The sequence below is a fragment of the Triturus cristatus genome, chromosome 2_2 (genome assembly GCF_964204655.1).
Source record: "Triturus cristatus chromosome 2_2, aTriCri1.1, whole genome shotgun sequence".
NCBI lineage: Eukaryota > Metazoa > Chordata > Amphibia > Caudata > Salamandridae > Triturus > Triturus cristatus.
This window is the reverse complement of record NC_140582.1, coordinates 355,955,123-355,972,403: the sequence shown is the minus strand read 5'-3', so window position 1 is coordinate 355,972,403 and position 17,281 is coordinate 355,955,123.

Sequence of the window (17,281 nt, the reverse complement as noted above, 5' to 3'; positions counted from 1 at the left end):
CATGAATCTGTGTGCACACAGGAATTGTTGTCAGAGATTTAATTCGTGTTGGTCTGGTTCTGTAAGACTTGCATTCGTAGGAAAGGGGCAGCTTGTTTTCTTGAACTATGAAGGCTAGCATTCAGCACAAATCAATATCTCACAAATGAGAGGCAAATGGTAACACATTTGAAAACAACAGGGTAGATTTTCCTTACACTCCTGCTATGGGTGAGGTAGATCCTACATGTTCAAAATTCCAATTAACCCTTACCCCACATGTACTCTTACAAACATCTCTGCAGTCTTCATGCAGTTCTGCAAGCGTCCATTCAGATCTCTCTTGCACCTGACAATACACAGTCTCCAGAAGCACGATCTTAGCACACAGGCAGCTGCTTCTCCTGCACTCCCATGCTAAGTATTCAGCACTGTGTGGTATTTTAGATAGTAGTGTGTAACGCTACCACATTCAACATCACCAAGGCTCATTTCCTTTGCTCTAGTCTAATCACTCACCCAGGTTCCACATGCTCATGCTCTCAAGTAGCTGTTAGGACATGTGCTCTTTTCTGCCTCTCTAAACTATAAGGAAAATGTGTCAGGCTGTTACAGTAATTATCACTTGCAAAACCACAGTAGTAAATGTGCTTTGAAATTGCCAATCAAATATTGTTTTCTGCCTAGAATCACACCATGAGTCTGTGTGCACACAGGAATGGTTGTCAGAGATTTAGTTTGTGTAGCTTTTATTGTGTAAGACTTGCAGTCGTAGGAAAGGGATAGCTCATATGATAGGTTTTGAAAAGCTCATAAAAAATATAGTAATATTTATAAATTACATAAAGGTATTTTTTTTTTTAGTTTCTTTCAGGTATTGCTGAACAAGACTGAAATAAATTAAAGATGCCTATAAAATAAAGAAAGAGAAAAGAACAGCAACAACATCTATATTTGAAGACAACTGGACAACAAAAATTAGTTGAAGAACCTCATGTTGGAAAAAAGAAAAAGACTTCTGGTAAGCAGACTAAGGATTCTTAAAAAAATATCCTCAAGCAAAGAAATTTTTAAAAAAATATATCCACTGGAAATAGTGTTTCAAGTAGAAAGCAACAAGACAATCAACAGAATATACTAAATGCTAATGTACAATCAGAAGTAAGAAAGAATGACTTAAAAAGAAAAATAGATTTTAAAAACATTCGTAGAAAAATGTTTCAGAGAAGAGTGATGTTCAATTTGCTTAAGGATGTGAAAAAATATAGGAAGAAAGCCAAATTTTATAAGAAAAAGAAACATATTGAATCAATTGTTGCAAAGGCTTTGGAATTAAAAAGGAAACTATTCATTTTAATTTTGAACAGGATCCGTACATTAGATAAATTAGTGAATGGAATGAAGTCAAAAAGCAAAAGAAAAAGAGAAGTGAAAAAAAAGACTTTTGGAAAGTGTTCTTAGGAGAATGGAAGCATAGTTCAAGTACTGAACCATTTTTTAATGAAGAAAGTTATCTTCAAAGTAATAGTTTGCTGCATGCAGTTGACACCAGTGGTCGAGCATATGAAGTTAAGGATGGTTGTGTAATGGAAAAGGAGAAAATGGTTCCAAGAAATGAGGAAGAAGTGTTATCTGATGAGGTTATGGGGAGACGTCCTAAAACCCCAGTGTACACTTGGAATTGTAGTAGTATTTGTACTGTACGACAGGAATCTATTGATAAATTTCGTGACTTTCTAAGAGAATATAGTAAAAAAAGTGTTAAACAGAAGATTAAGGTGCTTCAAAGACTAGATCCATGCAGAGTGAGAGAGAATACTGGTTTGCAAGGACATTCTCTAGCTTGTCTTTCTAGGAAAGTTTGTCAAAGTGTTTTTCACCATTTTAGGATGCTGGCAGTTCATCATACAGAAATGAGAAAGTTTATGAGAAGATTGTATTTTGCTAAAAGTCCAGCACTAAAGTTACATGAGTTGAACAGTGCTCTGTTCCGTGGATCTGTAACAGATGTGAAGAAGGTTTGTGAGGATATTGAGTTTTGTTACTTTGGTCCAGAGCAAGAAAGTGCAGGAAATGACACAGTTATTGACGAAAATGTGGAAGAGAATGTAGAACCCACTGTTAGTAAAACATTTGAAGATCAAATGACAAAATTTACTATCATCTCTAATGAAAGACCAAATAGTATTTGTTGCCAGAGAAGCCATTATATAACTCAAACAAGGAATGTTGATCTCTATAAAAAAAGTGAAAAAGTAAATAATTATGAGTGGAAGGATTTTGCTACATATTTATTTCTGGAAAATTGTTTTGAATTGGGTGAAGATCAGCGAATTTGTAAAAACTGTTATAACAAGTTAGAAGAAAATAAAATGCCAGCTAGAGCTGTACATAATAATTTAGAATTGGTTGATATTCCTGTAGAACTTAGTGATTTAAATACGTATGAGTCTATACTCATTCAATGTGTCCATCCGTTTCAGACAATAGTTCGGATGGTGCCCAAAACAGGCAAATTACCTCCTTCAGATTTACAAAGAGGTTTAAAAGGAAGAGTTGTCTATTTGCCATTAGATTTGAAAAAAATATTGAAACAATTGATGCAGATAGTTTGGAAACTGAACCATTAGTTATTCTGGTTAATGGTGTACCTACAAAGAATAGGACAATTTGTCAGGAGCTGGTGGATGTACGAAAAGTACAAAGAGCAAATTTATATTTGAAAAGAAATAATAAATGTTATGAATCAATTTATATGGATGAAGATGAAGAAGATTTACTAGAAGACACAGGAATACCAACTGGGCAAATTGAAAAAGTGGATAAGTCAAAAGAAGAAGAAATTTATGAACATTTCAGCATACATCCTTTTCATTCTAAAGAAGTTATGGGAAACACTATTGATCTCTTTCAGATGAAAAAAGCAAAAGGAACTCCCGTGAGTGTATGGGAGGAGAGCTTGGAAGCTCGTTGTTTTCCCCAGCTGTTTCCTACAGGAAAAGGTGGACGATATGATGAACGTCCAGTGCAGATTCCTGCTTCTGAGTATCGGACTACAAGATTATATGCAGAAGATCCAAGATTTCATCAAAGTATTCCTTATTTGTTCCATCTTTTATTTGAAAGTGACTTATCAGCACTATCTTATGCAGTAAATCACATTTTGAAAACTGGAGCACATCTACATAATATGTCTGCAAAGGATTTTCTGAACAAAGTGCAACAGCGAGATGATCATTTGGAATCTCAATTGATTAATCTAATGGCTTGTCAGCGTGGGACTAATGAATATTGGTACCGACGCCATGGAGAATTGAAATGTATGTTACGGAATTTAGGAACTCCTACATGGTTCCTTACCCTAAGCTGTGCAGAGTACGCTTGGGATGATTTACTGGATTTTCTTCGAGAGGCAAATTCAAATATTGAAAACATCCAATACAAGACAGCAGGAGAATTGTGCTCATTGGATCCGGTTAATGTTTGCAGATATTTCAATCATAGATTTGAGGCTATGATGTCCTTCATCTGCAATAAAAAAAATCCACCTCTTGGAGAAGTTGTGGATTTCTTTTGGAGAAAAGAGTACCAAGCAAGAGGTGCTCCTCATATTCATATGCTGTTGTGGATCAAGGATGCCCCAAAATTTGGAACAGATTCTGATGATGCAGTTTTATCTTTCATTGAAGGATATGCAACACGTGTTATACCTAAAAGCACAGAAGAAAAAAACTTAAAAGAGCAAGTTTTACGTTGCCAAAGTCATCGGTGTGGAAAATACTGTCGACGAAAGAACAAGAGTAAAGATAGATTCTACACAAAATGTCGATTTGGATTTCCACGACCTGTTCTTTCAAAAGGAAACAGTTTTATGTCAGCTGTGCGACATACTATTACAAGAAAATCGCCTAAAAATACCTACAACCTAAGAAGAAAAGAAGAGTCAAAATATATAAATGACTACAACCCAGTCATTTTATCCATGTGGAATGCTAACATGGATATTCAGTATGTAGCTGACAATTCTATTGCTGTTGCTCGGTATGTCACATCTTACATCACTAAATCTGAGAAAACGGAATTGAAAGAAATGTGGGAAGAGATTTCTCACGAGAAGACTGTCAGTAAAAAGCTATACAGTTTCAGTTTAAAGATGTTATCGCATCGAGAAATTGGGTCATACGAATGCTCAGATAGGTTATCATCTGCAAGTCTGTACTCCAAATCCAGAAGAATAATTTGGGTAAGTTTAGGCCTTGCAGGAATGCGAAATCGGGTACTGAAATCTATTCGAGAAATTGAATATTTAGCAGAGTACGAACCTGAAAGTACAGAAATTTTAAGAACAAACATGTTGGACACATATTACCCAAAGAGAAGTCATCATCTTGAGAACATGTGTCTCTATGAAGTGCTGCAGAACTACATTTATAAACGGAATGCCACAGAAGACATCAACAATGGAAAATATAAAGTCATTGATGAGGAAGGATGTTTGGTAAAACAAACAAAAGGAAGTTTGATTAATCACAGTAAGCTGAGTTGCAACACTACTGACAAGAAGGAATTTTACCACTTAGCACTTTTACAGTTGTTTAAACCATGGCGCTCAGAGGATGAATTACTTGGACATTTTCAAAGCTATGAAGATTCCTTTAAAGCATGCAAAGATACCATAGAATGCAGTACTTTCACAACTTATGTACAAATGTTAAATCAAGAAATTGAACAAGAAGCAACAATTGCAGCTGAAGTAGCTAGAGACAGTTCTCAAGACAGTCAAAGTTCTGGGACGCTCAGTCAAGATCCCCTAGGACAACCAATCATAGAAAATGAAGCTGCAATAGCCATGACTGAAGTGGAAACAGCTATGAATCAAACTCAGGAAGGTTTAATAAACTTACCAAATTTGGAACAGCAACTGAATGATGAACAACAACAAATTTATGAGGAAGTCACAAAACAAATTGATCATGGATTACTACATGAAAATAAAGAGTGCTCATGCACATCATTTGAACCAATCAGAATGTATGTGAGTGGACAAGCTGGAACTGGAAAAAGTTTCTTGATTAAAGTAATTAGAAGCTACCTACAGAAAAAAACTGATTCAACTTTGTCTTGTGTTGTTACTGCTCCAACTGGGTTAGCAGCATATAACATAGAAGGAATTACCCTCCATCGTTTGCTAATGTCACCAGTAGAGCATGAGAACAAAATACAATACCACAAGCTAACAGGAGAAGCATGTCTTGAAGTTTCAAGAGTATTGAAAAAAATGAAAGTTCTCATTATTGATGAGGTAAGCATGGTATCAAACTTAATGCTTGCCTTTGTGCATTTAAGAATGCAGCAAATTCTAAAGACAAACTATGACGTGCTATTTGGAGGAAAACATGTTATAGTTTTTGGGGATCTACTGCAGCTCACACCAGTTAAAGGACAACCAGTATTTTATACTCTTACACATGAAGACACGAAAAAGTCGTTAGGAAGTATAGGTAATGTGAATATTTGGACATACTTTGAGTACAAAGAACTCATTACCAATATGCGGCAAGCAAATGATGATGATTATGCAAGTATTCTCAAAGATATCAGAATTGGACTACTCACAGAACATGGAAGAAAAGCTTTACAGAGTCGATTGCTATGTAATTTGTTTCCAACAGAACAAATAGTTCCAGAGAAAATATACAAGAAAATTGCTGGAAAAAATACTGTAATCTGCTTAATGCCAACACTACATGAATGCTCTATATTCAATCAAGAACTTTTGAAATTGGAAAATGAAGAGATTGTAAAACTGGAAGCTGTGGATAAAATACAACATGAAGGAATAACTATTATATTGACAAGCAAATTGACAACTAAATTGGATTCTCTAGAGAAAAACATATCGAAAACAGCTGGTTTAGAAAAGAATCTTTATGTATGTATGAACTGTCGAGTAATTTTAAGACGTAATTTGGATGTAGAAAAAGGTTTAGTGAATGGAGCTATGGGTAAAGTTGTGGGTTTTGTTAATTACCAGAAAAAAAGATGGAATTGAATTTTAAAAAATAAAATTTGAAGGATTGAAGAGGTTAAAGACATTAGTCGTTGTTCAGTTCGTTTCTTGCTTGTGAAAGACTTAAATGTACGTAGGAAGCAGTTTCCGTTTTCTCTAGCATATACTGTAACTATTCACAAATCTCAAGGATTAACTGTAGATAGTGCTTTTGTAAACATTGGATCTAGTGTGTTTAAAGAAGGTATGGCATATGTTGCTTTGTCACGCGTGAAAAAAATATCTGGTTTATTCATGATAGACTTTGATGAGTCAAAAGTTAGTGCTGATGCAAACTGTGTAAAGGAATATAATAGATTAAGAAGAAGCTATGCTCCTCATTTAGGTCAGTATCCTGTGTTTGAAAAACGTGTTGTTTGCCGGAAAAGGAGAATTGAGAATATCTGTAATGAGGATGTACAGAAGAGAAAACAAAAGGAGAGAGATGTGATTGCAAGCAAAAAGAAAAAGGACAATGTTGAAGAGGTTGTTGGTTGTCATTTTGAAAATAGCTCTGGTGTCAACTGCTACGCTAATGTAGTGCTGAATGTTGCATTTTATCTTGAAAGTTTGCAAGAGCAGATAATACTAAATCATGAAAAAAGATTCTGTTCTCTGCTGAGTTTTCTTTATGAGAAGCTGAGTAATGATAAAACTAAAATAGAAAGTGCTTCTGATGTTAGAAATCTTTTAGATGTATGTTCAGGATGTACACAGTTTACTCAAAATGTCCAGCAAGATGCACAGGAATTCTTAATGTATATGCTTCTGGTACTGGAAGATGAAGGGGTAGAAATAGAAAATATGTTTGGTCTCTCTTATAAATGGGAACATAGTTGTGAAAACTGTTTGAACACATGCAGCTCTAATGTTGATTCTGAAAGGTTCATATATTTAACATTACCAGAGAGTAAATCAGTGACTTTTAGTAAATTAGTTAAAGATGCAAATCACAACATGGAATGTTCTCAATGTAAATCAGAAATGTTATCAACGTTATTTTTAAAGAAATATGGACAGTATGTAATTTTAATGATGCAACGTTGTAGAGCTGATGGAACAAAATTGGACACTTTAATGAAGAAGTTTACAGTAAATCAATTATCAATATCAGGAAAAACTTTTGTTGCAGTTGCAATAATTTTCCATGATGGACCTTCTATAACTTCTGGTCATTACACAGTTTATCTAAAATGTGAAAAAGGCTGGACACTGTGTAATGATTCACAATTGATTTTCAAGCAACGTTTGCCTGCAGAATTACCAAATTCCTACTTAATTTTTCTAAAACCAAAATTTTAGATACAAATTGCAGAATCTGAAGAAACCATTATTTTGATTTTATAGGATTACCATTGGATATTTCACCCAAAAAGAATTTAAAAATTACCATTTGGCCTCATGGAAAGGTAACTGTTTCTATTATGGACTTCTTTGACAGATATTATTTTGGTGTATGAGCTTAAGCAACAAAATTTACAGACGTTATTTATTGCAAATAGTTATTGTTCTTAGATGATATTTTTAATATATATGTTACATTTCTATCAAGGTATGTTTTACTGAGTAGAGATTCAGGGCTTTTTTTAAACAATCTTTCAGATTGTTAATTTTTTTGCCCGCTGTTAAGTGATGAATGCAATTGATTTCACAATTTGCAGTGAAATTCAATATATTCTGAAAACAGCAAAAAAAGGGCAAAAAATGACTTTGTTAAATATGAAAATATGTGTACTGTAATCTAAAATGTATTGTTAAATATTACTACTTTTTTTCTTTTTTTTCAGATCGGGAAAGAAAATTTAGGAAATGTAATCCTTTTTTCTAGCAATTAAAAAAAACCATTTATTTATAATTAAGTTATTTTGTTGGTCAGGTAAGTTTGAAATATCTGTATTTCTCACCCCTTCACTTTCATGCTCCCTTTTCTTCACTTCTCCTCACTCTGCTTTTCTCATTCCCCTTCTCTCTCTCTTCTTCCTTTACTGCTCTTTCGTAACTCCCTCACTCCTTCTATACTACTCCCCTAGGTTTACTGCCTCCATCACTACTTTTTCAACCATGTATCTCTCCCTGTCTCCATGTGTCTCAGTCATTCTAACTGCCTTACTCCTTCTCAGTTCCTTGCTCTCTGTCTTTGTTTCTGTCTCTCTCCCTTTGTCTGTCTTACCCTTAATTTGCTTAACATCTCTGGGGAAAATTAACAAGGCCCCTGTGCCACCACTATGTCACTTTTCATAACGTACTGGTGGCGCAGGGAGCTCCTCCATATTTACAAGGAGAGGAAAAGCCACCCTGCGTGACTTTTCCTTTCCACATAAATACAGCCACTTCACACGCCGCACTGTGCGTTGAAGGGGCGTTCCATGGGTGTTGTTGTGGGTGTTCCCACGCAACACTCAAAGAACTAGACACATCTCCAGGTTTACGAGAAATCGTAACTCTGGAGATGCGTGTGAATGCTACGGTGCACGCACCGTGCGCGCACGGTGCGCTCACGGCGGGGAAAAAACAAAAAAAATAGAATTAAAAAAAAAAGTGTTTAGGTGTTAGGTGGCTCTAAAAAGAGCCGTTGTGTTAATTGAGGGACAGAGGAAAAAAAAGACATGGCAAAAATTATAGGGTGTCACACGTGTGCTGCTGTGTCTTCCTCTCTATTAGCGGAATGCTGGTGTCCGCATAACAGATAAGAGCATGACACAAGTTGCACCGCATATGCACCGTCTCAAACAGAGGGTGTATATCCAGAGGAACCGAAGAAGGTGAAGCTGCCACCGCAGATGAAGTGCTCTGCTGAGCTGCCGATGATGTGCTCGGCTGAGCTGCTGTGGATGTGCTCGGCTGAGCTGCTGGAGGGTTTTCTCTAGCAGCTCGAGCATAAGCCACAGGATGTACATCTCTAACGTGCCTGATCATAGTGAAGATACTAAAAGAGTATTTCTTTTTAGGATCTCCTCTTGATAAGACACGATTACAAAGAGTGCAGGTGACTTTGGGAGCATTCACTTTCTTCTGCCCCAGTGGAAATGTAAAAAATTGCCATATAAAAGAGTCTTTCTGTTTCCTCTGTCTCTGTCTCACAAGGGTCTCCTGCTCACTCCCAGAAGATGACTGCTGCTCTGCCATTCTGAAGTACTGAAGTACTAGAAAAGCTGCTCAGCTCCTTCTCCCAGGGAATCAGAAGTAATAATGAGGGGAATGGGTGTGGTGTTGAAAGTTTCTGGAACTGAAACTACTATAAACCAATGAAAAGTGTTGTTTCTTGATCACATGACTTACCGTGCGCGCACCGTATGCTTACGGTGCGCGCACGGTACAAGCACGCATGCGTGTAAGGAGCACGCGCGTACGAAGCAAGCGCGCATGCGCGTACTGAGCACACACACATGCGCGTACGGAGCATGCACGTACGCATCACGCACGAAGTACGCATGCGCACATAAATCATGTACGCATGCGCACACGGAGCACGTACGCATGCAAGCCACGTGCGCGCACCGTACGCGTACCATACCGTACGCGTACGGTACACGTACGGTGCACGCACGGTCAAAAACCCTTAAAAACAACAAAAAAACAATGTTTAGAGGTTTATAGAAGATATTAACTATGCTGTTCAACTAGATCTAAAAAATTTTTAAAAAGGTGAGCCAATCCATATTGCAGGATACAGTAAATCTATAATTATATACATAGGTAGCATATTGTAAAATAAATAAATAAAAAATATAATAAAACATTCATAAATTAGCATTTAAAAAACCTTGCAAATTCACTGAAAAAACCATAGGTGTCACACACGTTATAGTTAGGAATTAGCATTTAAAAAACCTTGCAAATTCACTGAAAAAACCATAGGTTTCACACACGTTATAGTTAGGAATTAGCATTTAAAAAACCTTGCAAATTCACTGAAAAAACCATAGGTTTCACACACGTTATAGTTAGGAATTAGCATTTAAAAAACCTTGCAAATTCACTGAAAAAACCATAGGTTTCACACATGTTATAGTTAGCTGGACATTTCACTCGTACAAAACCATTGAAATTCCCCCGTTATAGTTAGTTCAGCTAACTATAACTCGCGCGCCCGCAATCCACTGCTGATGACGTCACATATTACATCACTCATGACATGGTCAGTGACATCACTCATGACATCACTGATAACATCTCAAATGACATCACTCATGACATCACTGATGACATCATCCATCTGATAAATTAGTACATCTTCTCACACCCTAATATAACTTTTGATACACCGACTCAAAATTTCAGAGTTCCATTCTCAAAACCATACATACACCAATACCAATAACTACATACCCACTTATTAACTGTTAGGTCTACATACACCTCCACTCATTCACCTGTACAGTCACTCATACTTACAGTCACTCCGTACAAGACTATCATATGCATTTATACACCTATATAGACACTCACACACCGCCAATCATCCATTGAGGTACTGACACACCTAGTCAGTCGTGCAAGTAATTAAACACAGTCCAATTTACTCACCTATGCAGTTAAATGAATGAATGAATGAATGAATGAAATTAAATTTATATAGCGCATAGCTACCCGGAGGCCTCCTAGCGCTTGCAGACACGGAGAGCACAGAAGGAAGGAGTGTCACTGAAAAGCTGAGAGGAACAAGTGGGTCTTGAGGTGTTTACGAAAGACCGATAAGTTAGGTTCACTACGGAGCGTGTGAGGGAGGGTGTTCCAGAGGTTGGAGGCGTTCAGGGTGAAGGAGCGGCCACCCCATCTAGATCTACGGACTTTCAGAGGCATGGCAAGGAAGGCGGTACTAGAGTGAAGAGTTCTGGATGGCTGGTAGGGAACAACTAGAGATTGAATAATGTCAGACCCATGTTTCCAGAAAGCTTTGTGAGTCAGACACAAAGCTTTAAACTGGATCCTGGCTCGAATGGGTAGCCAGTGTAGATTTTTTAAAGCAGGCTTGGCTGACTGTCTGCGGGGAATCTGTAGTAAGTGGCGAGCTGCACAGTTTTGGATAACCTGTAGCCTATTTAAGGTTGCCTGAGGGGCGCCCAGGTAAAGTGCGTTCCCGTAGTCCAGGCGGGACAGAATCAGGGCCTGAACTATGATTCTTCTAGCCTGAAAGGGGAGCAAGGGGAGGATTTTCCTGAGCATACGTAATAGACCAAAACATGTGGCCGAGAGCTTGGTAGTATGATGATTAAAAGTGAGAGAGCTGTCAAGCCATATGCCGAGACTTTTGATCTGTTGTTTTGGCGTAGGCATCGGTCCAAGACAGGATGGCCAAACAAACGAGGAGAAGAGCGAGGGAGTTTTCCCTAGGAACATGAGTTCGGTCTTCTCCCCGTTTAGTTTGAGGTGGGAGCTGCTCATCCATTGGGCGACTGCCTCAAGGCAAAGTTCTAGAGCGCCAGCCGAGCCCTCGGGGTGGTTCAGTGACACCACCAGCTGGGTATCATCTGCGTAGGTGATTATTTTGATACCGAAGGGATGCACTATCTCGGCTAGTGGGGCCATGTATGAATTAAAGAGGGTGGGGCTCAGAGAGGATCCCTGCGGGACCCCACAGTTAAGAGGCCACTGATTGGACATGGCTGTCCCCTCAAAGACTTGATAGAGACGATCCTTAAGGAATGACTGTATCCAGGTGAGCGCCATCTTTCCTATCCCCATGTTAATCAACCGTTCAAGTAAGATGTTGTGGTTGACAGTGTCGAAGGCGGCACTGAGGTCAAGTAAGATGATCGCTGCAGCACCGCCCTGGTCTAGAAGTCTTCTGGCTTCTTCTGTAACAGCAAGCAGTGCCGTCTCGGTACCTAACTGGGGACGGAAACCTGTTTGGGAGGAATGGAGTAGATTGTTGGATTCGAAATAATTAACCAGAGTAGCATTAATATGACGTTCAACCAGTTTACTCAGCCAAGGGAGGAGGGAGATGGGGCGGTAGTTTGCCAAATTTGAACGGTCCAGATTCGGTTTTTTTAACAGAGCTCTAACCTGGGCACATTTCCAGGCCTGGGGAACTATGCCGGAAGGGGAACTACCTTTACAACGCAACTTTTACAACGCTATGCTATTACAACGCATTTTTTACAACGCAAAAGCTTTTACAACGCATGCTTTTACAACGCATGCTATTATATGGTAAGTACTTTTACAACGCATATACCATTACAACGCATTCTTTGAAAATGCCTTTACAACGCATGCATTTACAACGCATGCATTTACAACGCATGATATTATATGGTAAGTACTTTTACAACGCATATACTATTACAACGCATTTTTTAATTTTGGAATTTTAACTTAAATAAATATATATCGTATATTTAAATGTTTTTTTTAAAATATAAATTTAAAACAAGTGAGTAGTTTTACAAAATATTAATACTTGAGTATTTTTCTAATATAAAAGAGTATTTTTTAAGTTAATGTAATACTTGAGTATTTTTCAAAAAAGAAAGAGTATATTTTAATTTAAATTTAAAAAATATAAGTGTGAGTAGTTTAACTAAATATTAATACTTGAGTATTTTTCTAATTTAAAAGAGTATTTTTAAGTTAATGTAATACTTGAGTATTTTTCAAAAAAGAAAGAGTATATTTTAATTTAAATTAAAAAATATAAGTGTGAGTAGTTTAACCAAATATTAGTACTTGAGTATTTTTCAAATATAAAAGAGTATTAATATTAATAATAAAAGAATTTTATTTTGAGGAATTATTAAATGAGTAATTTTATTTAAAATTAAATAGGTAAATAAAATTTAAAAAAGGATTATTATTAAATATTAATACTAGAACAATTATTTAAAATTAATAACAGTTAATTAAAGAAAAAATTAGTATTAAGAAAGATTAATACTAGAGTATTTTTAAGTTACGTATATAAAGTTTAATGTTTGTCTAAAAAATGGAAGAGTACTTTTGGAGTATTATATTTAAAAATTTGAGAAATGTAAAAAAAAAAAAATTAAAAGAGTAATAAGAAATGAATTTAAGAAATAATAATACCTTTAGAAAAAATCCCAGGAAAAAAATAACTTACTTGAAAAAAAAATTCCCACGCTTTTGCATTGAAGTCTATGAGATAATTTGTCCTTCATTTATTTTGGCAGCTTCAGAATATACAACCCGCGGAACAAGAAAAGAAGAATCAGAAAGAGAAGAAAGAGCAAGTTTTGAAGGAAAAAGACAATAGAGTCGAGGTAAGGAACACATTTAGTAAATTTACAATTAAAAAGTTACATTTTTAATGAATAAATTACAATTTAAAAAATAATGACAGTAAACAAATAATGTTTTCAAAATATATATTTATTGAAAAATCCTTAAAAAATAAACCATATTTTTATTAAATTTTGCAATGCATTTAACAATTTTTAGAAAATATATAAATATTTTATTAACATTTTTTAAACATTTATTTACATATTAGTTAAATAAAGTAGTCCGTTAGAAATATTGATGCACGCGATGACGTAATGACGTGAGGATCGACGTAATGCGCCATTTTGAAGAGCATCGGAGGAGGAAGCAGCAGGAAGCTGATCTGCGTCCAGGTAGGAAATATTTTCACTTTAAAATATATATTAAATCTTTAATAGTGATACATATATAGTGAGGAAAGAATAAGGAGAGGTAGCGGGAAAACTAATTGATGTTTTAAATGTTTTTAAACATGTCCACAATAATGTCATTAATGTAGGCCTATGTCGGGTCGCGAAAAGTTATTTGTTTATTTAAAAAATGTATGTAACTGTTTAAAACATAAAAGTTCACAAAGTTTATTTCTTTACTTCGGAACTAAAAAAAGTGATTTTGAACTTCATTTCTAAGTAAAAAAAATAGCGTACTCGTAAATTTTGGGAGATAATGATTGAATAAAAATTGGTGATTATGCAGCAATGTGCATTTTGGATTATGGCTTGACATGTACAATTTAGATTGGTTTGAGTTTTGGTGATTATTTAGGTCGGAAAAAAAAAAAGGAAGTTTTCAGTAATTATATTAATGGCGTACGGATGTAGAAAATTTGGTCAAATACTATGGGAAAGTAAATTTGTTGACATTGGTAGCTGTGCTAGAAATGAAGATTTTGAAAAAAAAAAAAAACCCGACTTGTTTGTTTGAAAATTTTTTTAAAAAATACATTGTATGCCAATTGTAATTTGAAAAAATTATAAATTTGAAGCAAAGCAGGAAAGTAAGTAAAAAAAAAAATTTAGAAAGAAAGAATGTTAGAAAGATTTTCCAGGTAGTCTATAGCCACACACAACGAAAATTGTTGTACAATAGCCAATAGTCTCTCAGACATTTCCCTTGTTTTGACTGTTACTCGTGGGTTTAGACTACCTGCGAGTGTTTGGGCTATTCTCATTTCTTGAAAACTTTGCTCCTTCTTCAAAGTTTCCAAAAAAGAGTAGAAGTTTGGATGAGGTTTGCCAATTGTGTGGTTGAAGGAGTTATGCCATCCCTCAATGGCATTGTTTGTTTTTGCTTCTCCCTCTAAACAACTCGTGTAGCAGTTCCACCACTCCACATGGAATCGTGGCTTCCTCCTGCGACCCGATCTGCTTAGGTGTCCAATCCATGTGTCCTCGAAATAATTTAGAATGGGTGCCAATTTTTCTTCGTTACTCGTGTAATAAACAGATTCTATAATTGCAGTGTAGTACTCGTCCACACTATCGGGAGCAACAAAACAAAGTGCAGTTAATTTTTTTAGTTCAAATTGCAGTTTGCTATCACGAGAATATTCTGCAACTAGGGATGTTTTTTGTAATTTACGCCAAAATGCCTGGGAAAAATGAAAAAAACATCCCTGAATTTGGGTATCCGTGTACGTTTTAGTGATCACATTGATCATGCTCAATTCAAAATCAATAATTATTTTCCGAGGACTTTGAGATGTTTTACTTTTAATCACTGATAAAAGTTCAGTGTATGTTGCAGAAGTCTTATCAGGTAGCAAACTGTTTACTAAGGGAATTACACTATTGTTAATTTTGGCATGTATAGTGTAAATTTGAGTGAAAGGATGGGGTGTACTTTTAAACGTCCCATCCATCATCCAAATTTCACTACTTTCTAACTTAGCAAGGTTACGTGGGGTACTAAAAATGAGAATTCGTTTCTGAGGGTTTTCGTTGTCATGCAGAAGGAAAGGTTCATCAGAAAAAGAAATAGAAAGATCATGTGGAATTCTAATGTCAGAGAAAGAATGTGGTGCAGATAATTGAATGTTACTTGCCTGCTTTTGTCTTTGAATAATTCTTCTCAAATTAGGAATTATAGGCATGTTACTAGCAACATGACTGGGGACATGCTGTGCAACCTCTCTTAAAATGGATCCTGTAGAATCATTGGAGGTGCTTGCAATAGCTTTCATTTCGTTCACAGTTTCTCTAATTTCTACCTCCATTGCAGAGGCAGAGTGGTTATGTTCAGTGGTTTTCACAACTAAATTATCAACAGTAACCGCTCTGCCACTGCAATGGGTAGTGTAGTATTGCACACACCTCCAATGATTTCTAGTTAAACTTATTCTTTCCTTACTATATATGTATCCACCATGGTTTAATAAATTTTTGCCCTTCCTGGATTTAATATACTTTGCAGCTTCCAGACTAGACATTATCTGAAAAGAGAAGAGAAGAAAAACAAATTAGTCTGAAAAATTAAATGAAATACCTAAAATATAACAGTTACACCATCCAACACTTTCCCTACTGCTGCACCTTCCTGGAGTTGGAATAGTAAATTGCACCCCTACACCATCCAACACTTTCCCTACTGATGCACCTTCCTGGAGTTGGAATAGTAAATTGCACCCCTACACCATCCAACACTTTCCCTACTGCTGCACCTTCCTGGAGTTGGAATAGTAAATTGCACCCCTACACCATCCAACACTTTCCCTACTGCTGCACCTTCCTGGAGTTGGAATAGTAAATTGCACCCCTACACCATCCAACACTTTCCCTACTGCTGCACCTTCCTGGAGTTGGAATAGTAAATTGCACCCTTACACCATACAACACTTTCCCTACTGCTGCACCTTCCTGGAGTTGGAATAGTAAATTGCACCCCTACACCATCCAACACTTTCCCTACTGCTGCACCTTCCTGGAGTTGGAATAGTAAATTGCACCCCTACACCATCCAACACTTTCCCTACTGATGCACCTTCCTGGAGTTGGAATAGTAAATTGCACCCCTACACCATCCAACACTTTCCCTACTGATGCACCTTCCTGGAGTTGGAATAGTAAATTGCACCCCTACACCATCCAACACTTTCCCTACTGATGCACCTTCCTGGAGTTGGAATAGTAAATTGCACCCCTACACCATCCAACACTTTCCCTACTGCTGCACCTTCCTGGAGTTGGAATAGTAAATTGCACCCCTACACCATCCTACACTTTCCCTACTGATGCACCTTCCTGGAGTTGGAATAGTAAATTGCACCCCTACACCATCCAACACTTTCCCTACTGCTGCACCTTCCTGGAGTTGGAATAGTAAATTGCACCCTTACACCATCCAACACTTTCCCTACTGCTGCACCTTCCTGGAGTTGGAATAGTAAATTGCACCCCTACACCATCCAACACTTTCCCTACTGCTGCACCTTCCTGGAGTTGGAATAGTAAATTGCACCCCTACACCATCCAACACTTTCCCTACTGATGCACCTTCCTGGAGTTGGAATAGTAAATTGCACCCCTACACCATCCAACACTTTCCCTACTGATGCACCTTCCTGGAGTTGGAATAGTAAATTGCACCCCTACACCATCCAACACTTTCCCTACTGATGCACCTTCCTGGAGTTGGAATAGTAAATTGCACCCCTACACCATCCAACACTTTCCCTACTGCTGCACCTTCCTGGAGTTGGAATAGTAAATTGCACCCCTACACCATCCTACACTTTCCATACTGCTGCACCTTCCTGGAGTTGGAATAGTAAATTGCACCCCTACACCATCCAACACTTTCACCACTGCTGCACCTTTAAATGTTGTGTAAAAATACCTTGTTTTGTTGAAATTGGTTTTCTTGGAGAGTCTTCTTAAGTGGGGATGGGCTGTAGGCTGGAGTAGACACTTATGTGTTGATTTCAATGGTAAAACAAAAACAATTGTCTGCAAAAGTGATGAAAGGAAAAAATGAGAAAACTTAACTTTGAAGAGATATGCAAATTTACAATAACTTTTTGCAAAAATTAAA